Source organism: Poecilia formosa, unplaced genomic scaffold, assembly GCF_000485575.1.
Source record: "Poecilia formosa unplaced genomic scaffold, Poecilia_formosa-5.1.2 Scaffold360, whole genome shotgun sequence".
In the NCBI taxonomy this organism is placed as follows: domain Eukaryota; kingdom Metazoa; phylum Chordata; class Actinopteri; order Cyprinodontiformes; family Poeciliidae; genus Poecilia; species Poecilia formosa.
The window spans coordinates 361281-367706 of record NW_006800299.1 but is presented as its reverse complement, the minus strand read 5'-3'; the positions used below and the strand labels follow the sequence as shown (position 1 = coordinate 367706).

The window sequence follows — 6426 nt, the reverse complement described above, 5'->3', positions numbered from 1 at the left end:
TGTCTATGATTTATTATTTTCTCTTTCTACCAAAAACTGGATGATAAAAATCTTCAGACTTTTGTTTACAGGCTGTAATTCTTTTTATTTGTTGTTTCGTTTATTTATTTGAGTATTTGAAATGTCTTCCAGTTCCAGTGTTAAAAGTTTATCCATCTCTGAGAACGTGTTCTTACATTATTATATTAGTTGGAAATGATCTCAAGACAATATTATTGTTTATGGCGAAAACATCTGGGACAGTTTATCGTCCAGGATTGGGTCATGGTGACCGAACTCTTCAACCACAGAACCTCATTTTACAGCTTTTTCAGATAAACTTCACCAAAATCTCTGCAAGCTGGAGGAGAATCTGAGAAACGAACTGAGCTGCTTATGATGATGATTTATGCCACAGGGCGTCTGTTCTCCATGACACCAGCAGCAGATTTCTGAAATATGACTCAATTAAACCAGCAGGTGTTTTCAATGGAGACCGAGGCTGGACCGTTTTGTTTGTCTTCCTTAGCAACCGTAACCAAGGAGCGGAGACTTTCAGGAAGGAGAAAATCTGGCCTGAAAGCGGCTCGATCCGCCAACGGCTCCGGGTCGGTTCGGTTCGTCCTCCGGATCCACACAGGGAGGACGGACAGGTTGGGAGAACACACACACACACACACACACACCCTGCTAACGTGTGTGTGTGTGTGTCGTAGAGGCATCTGCTCTTTGGAATAAACAACTTCCCATTTTTAGCTGCCAGGGATAAAAAAGAGCAAACCAGGAGGCATCGGCTCTTCATGTTTCGGTCCAAACGGACCTGAGACACGGAAAAATTACACTAAATTTAAATATTTAGTTTTTAAAGACAGAAACAAAACCCAACCTTTACCTTTGACCTTTCATCGCCGCAGACTCTCTAATGCAGATTTCATCACTCAAATTGAAGACGCTTAGAGACTTATGAACTCAATTTAAGAAATAATGTTCTGCTCCACTTCCCCAGGACAGACGCAAAAATCTAGCTGGCTAGTTACCAAGGGTAGCAGCTAGTTAGCATTAGCCTCAGCCGCCTTGAATTACAGAACGCAACAAAGACATCTGCAACTTTTACTTGACAGAAAAAACATAAAAACCTACGTAGAATATAAAAGAATAAATAAAAACGCACCTTTTCCCAGCTTCCTCCAACTCGCTCCTGCACTTCCTGCCGTTGCTCCCCCTAGTGGTCTGGAGTAGTTTTTGTTCGTAACATTTGCATTTCTTTTTGTGCGTTTCGGAGTTTCGTCGTTTGCGAAGCGTTTTCGCCTTGCTGGCCACCGTAGTTTAACGTAACAATAAAGCAAGAGGCATCAGGAAGCTGAAATGAAATTACAAGATGGAGGATCCAAGAGAGATTAAGGAGGAGGAGTTAAAACATGCAGGAAAAGGAGAGATGGATCGCTTTGACAAAGAAAATATGAAGACAGAAAAGGAAAACATGGAGTCGAGACGATACTTTACATGAACACAGGAAATAAGAGGCTGAGCATAAAAAACAAAGAAAAGGAGAAAAGACAAGAAAAAGGTCAAATTTAGCGTCACAAAAGAAGCCAAAGAAAAGTCCAGTTGAAGAGAGGAGGTCTGAATGAGGACCTTCAGGAGCGGTTTGTGTTTCTATAAATATCTGGAAAAATGAGACCAGAGAACAGACAGAAAATGAAGATTACATTTTTAATTTCCTCATAAAGGCCATTTAACTGCTAAAACCAGAGGGACGAAGAGGAGGCAGAGGCGCTACGGCGCCCCCTGCAGGGAGGCGCATAAATAATTACATGGAGTTAATTTATATTAATAAAAAACTTTTAATTTAATTTTCAATAAAATACATTTAAATATGAGGAAAAAAAACTAACTCGAGAAGAAGAGAATCACAGCAGCGCCAATTACACACTGACACCTAGTGGCCGTCTGAGGTTCTACAGCTGGGATTGTTTGGAAGAACTAGAAACTGTCCTTCCGTTTCCTGGAAGGAGTTCAGGAAAACTTGGAGCCCATGAAAAGAAAAAAGTCCAGTGAGTCATTTTGACGCAGAGATTTATGAAAAATAAGCCATTAGTGAATGAAGCAGGCGAAGTGCACCTTTAAGGCTGGAAACTGCAGAGCTCCAGCCAAACGCTTCCTGGCTGCAGCTGGCACCACAAACCTGCTGACTGCGTTCTTCTGGATTCCTCTCTGGACCTGAGGAAAATACAAAAAAACAAAAGCAGGTGTAAATTGTGAATCAGCATATTTTGTACTGTGTGTAATTGGTCGCAGATGTGGACGGAGATAAGTTGTTTACTGGAAAAGTCGCATCCTGCTGAGGTCTGAGTGGAGCCGCAGATCGGCCTCCTCACTGGGATCACATGTTTTCACTGCCATGATTAAAACCCGACTCCCAGCCTGGATTACAAAATAAAAGCTGTTCAGGAGCAGAAGGTCCTGAAAACCAAGCCAGGTTCCCTCAGGTTGGAACAACATGATGTCTGTAGAGTTACAGTCAGAAACGAACAGCGAGAAACAACCAGAATAATCCTGTCATAAGAGAAAAACAATGGCTTCATCTTTCAAAGTCACATTTTAACCAAGTTACTCATTTATTAATAAATGTCCCAGATTCAAACTGAATATTTAGTTAGAAACTAGATATTTAGCTTCAAATTAAATATTTAGCAAGATAAATATTTATCTTGCTAACTGAATATTATCTCAATAGTCAACAAGATGCCACCTTCATGTTACATACAGATAACTAAATATTTAGCTTGCTAGCTAACTGTTTAGCTTCCAACTCCAAATCTAGCTGAAAGCTAGCTACGTCTCACCAAGCTAAACTAACTAAGCTAAATGTTTAGCTGCTAACTATTTATCAAGTTGAATATAATATTGAGCTAAATATTTAGCTTGGAACTAAATATTTAGTTAGCAAGCTAAACATATTACATAGCAGCTCTGTTAAATTTAGTTAAATATAACTAAATATAAACGATAGACCTCATCGTTTAGCATGGGGCTAAATATTCAGCTTGCTAATTAAGGTTAGAGCTAAATATTTAGCCTGATGCTAAATATAGCAAACTAAACGCAACCTAAAGACAGCAGCTCTGTTGTATTTAGACATTCAGCTAGTTCACATCTAAATATGGAGTTTGGATCTAAATAATCAGATCCAGACTCAGTCGGCCAGAAATGGAAGAGAAGTGGGAAGAAAATCTTTCCGATTTGTCCTGAAGGTCAAAGATAATCAGGAAGTTTCAGAAGTTTATGGATCACCGGGCCGGTTTTTAGCCTCTGCAGCCCAAACTGTGGTTGAAACAGAAACATGTGAGACTCCAGAACCCGGCAGGTCCGGTTGGAGGATTCAGGGAGGAGCTGCTTCATGGCGGCTCAGTTAGCGGTTAGCATCAGCTTACAGTCGATCATGTGACACTCTGCAGTGATGGCGGCGTCCAGGTGGCATCATGGCGGCTTCCTGCTGGCCAAACTGTTCCTCACAGCTGATGGAGACGGAGCCAAAACCATGGAAACAGTCATGATGTCACCTGAGGATCTGCTGATCAAACACAGAAACGCTGAATTCAGACTCAACACAGAAAAACGAGTCTTTAATAAAAACCTCTGCTGGCGTTTTAAAGTTAAAACAGTTAAAATTAACTGCAATAATCTGAGTTATTTATCCTGTTATGATCAGAAGAAAACAGAGGCTCATATTTCAGTCTCATTTTCATCATGTTTTCATTCATTCATTCATTCATTCATTCATTAATGTGAGTTCATAAACATTTTGCTCCAAATTAAAGAGATAACTAAATATTTAGTGTCATTTTTAGTTTGAAAGCAAATATTTAGCTAGTAAACTAAGTAAATGTTTAACTTGAAATGAATGTTTATAAATGAATGAACATTGTGAAAACATGATTTTTTTTCTCTTGTAAAAGACGAAATAATCCAGATTATTGCTGTTAGATAAAAGATAAACAGATTTAATCGTAAAAGCTGCAGCCTGTCTGCATTTCATCTCCACAGAAATCAGGTTTTGTTTCACGTTAAACTCTGAGCTGGAGGAGAATAAAAACCAGAAAATGTGTTGGGTGTGTTTGTGACGCCTGAGGTGAACTCCCTCCCGTCTGCCTGTGATATTTCTGGTTCTGCTCGGCGTCATCGGTTCACAGAGTCACGCTGCGATGCAACATGTTACCCGTCAGCACGCCTCCTGGCCCGGACCCGGCCGCGGGCCACGCTGCGGCACCGTGTGGGTCGGCCAGGAGCTGAAGCTCACATTTTACCTCCATCTGACGAAGCTTCGCTCTGTCCGGCTGAAACGTTCCTCCTGTTTCAGTCCTGCAGCCTGAAGCATCACCTGCCTGCACAGCGCCGAGGCGTTTAGTCAGAAAGCTGCAGGCCAGGTGAGCCGCTCGCAAACATGAGGCGTCGTTTTAAAGATTAACAGCAAATATTTGGATTATTGGGCCTTTATGAGAGAAAATGGAGGAAAAAAGTCACATTTATTTATTCATAAATGTTACAGTTTCAAACTAAACATTTGAAAATGGTAGTGGGTTTAATAAATATTTAGTTTGAAGCAAAGAAATCTAGAATGCAAACTAAGTATTTAGTTTATAAACTAAATATTTATTATAGCTAAATGTTCGTTTACCATCTAAATATTTAACTTGCTAATTAAATATTTAGTTTGAAACTGACTGAAAAGCTCACATTTTGTTTCACAGGCTAAATATCTCAAATTATTGCTGTTAATTTTTAACTTTACAAACATCAAACCATAGTAATGAAACCAGTCGTTCATTTTCTTCTCTGCAATATGATAAAAAGTAGAACTTTCATTCATTTTGAGTCAACAGCTGTGGATTAATCATGACTTGTTTTTTATCCACGTATTTCAGAGACGAGCTGTGAAGACGAAGCTTCAGTTCTCAGCTCTCCTCTTGTCTGGACCTTTTTATGCTCTGGTAAAGCCAGTTAATGTCACAGAGGAAGGTCTGCAGCGTTTTGCTTTGTGAATGGGATTATTGAAATAAATTACATTTTCACTGATATTTTAATTTATTGAGATGCAGATATAAGTTTTGATAAAACCAGTGGAAGAAAACCACGGCGACTTAACACCTCCAGTAAGTTTGGTTTCACCAGGCCTCTGTTTCCTGAGCTCTAACACGATTAGATGGAAAACAGATAAACGTTGCTTTGAAGATGAACAGCTGCACTGATGAACATTTGCTTTAGTTTTTTGAGAATTTGTAAAAATGTTTGACATGTTGTCTTAATCAGATGCTTTTGAACTGAAACTGGACCCTGACAGAGGATGTGGACGTCCAGCGGTCTCAGAACACAAAGCTGAAAGCCGAGTCTCTGATTCCAGGGAGGATCGTCTGCTGCAGCCACTGGTCGCCGTTACTGGGAGGAAGGGAGATGTGCCCAGAGGGGAAGCGCAGACTGGGGGCTGCCGGTTTGACGGTCAGGCTGAGTCCTGGTGTCTGCAGAGCTCTGACTGCAGCCTGGATCAGGAAGACCAGAATAACTGAACCCGAGTGTTTGTGGCCTGAGAATTTATGTTTACCAAATGTCTTTGGCACGGCGTCACCAGGCCTCTGTTTCCTGGGTTTGGGTTCTGACCCGGCTCATGGGCCCAGTTTCAGAGATGTGCGACGCAGCAGCTTTTCCACATAAAGAAGGTAAACCAGGACGACTTTCTGCAATTTCTTTTAGTTTTTGCCTTTGTGAAGCTCTGTGATCTACATGTCTGTGAAAGAAGCTGCAGAAATACAATTTTACTCAGTTTTACTTTACATGGCATCTTTCAAAACAGAAGGAAACTAAAGACAACAAACATCAGCACATCCCAGTCGACAACCAACAGCTTTGATATAAAATGATTTTTAAAAACTCAGAGTTCTGCTGCCAGGCACGTCGCAATGTGAGAAGGTTTTTTAAACTTCCCAAAAACATGTTGTCATGTTTCACTTTTATTTAAAAAAACACATTCTGTTAAATGTTTCCATCCATCCATCCATTTTCTGAACACCCTTGTCCCTCAGTGGGGTTGGGAGGGGTGCTGGTGCCTATCTCCAGCTAACGTTCCGGGCGAGAGGCGGGGTCATCCTGGACAGGTCGCCAGTCTGTGTTAAATGTTTTTATTTTATTTAATGTTTTAAATGCACTTTTAGTGAAGATCCAACTGCAGTTCAAAGAAACAAAAAGATCCACAGAACAAATGACTCCATTTGTTTTTCTTTCATCATCTCCACCTGTTAAACATCCAAAGTTTTTTAATTCTATGTAAAGTTTTACTGATTCACAAAGAAAAATAAACATTGAACTGAAACTGTTTTATATTACCGCTTTACCCCAAGTTATATTTGTTTATAAACAATGTAATGCAGTAAATATGAATAAAAACACAATCTA

At 40.1% G+C, this 6426-nt stretch overlaps 1 long non-coding RNA gene across 1 annotated transcript; it reads left to right on the top strand.

Moving 5' to 3' along the window:
- On the top strand, nucleotides 1-1509 carry LOC107833307 (uncharacterized). Its single transcript, XR_001659033.1, has 2 exons — nucleotides 1-632; nucleotides 736-1509. It is a non-coding gene; the product is annotated as an uncharacterized LOC107833307 (long non-coding RNA).
- The last annotated feature ends 4917 nt before the right edge of the window (nucleotides 1510-6426 follow it).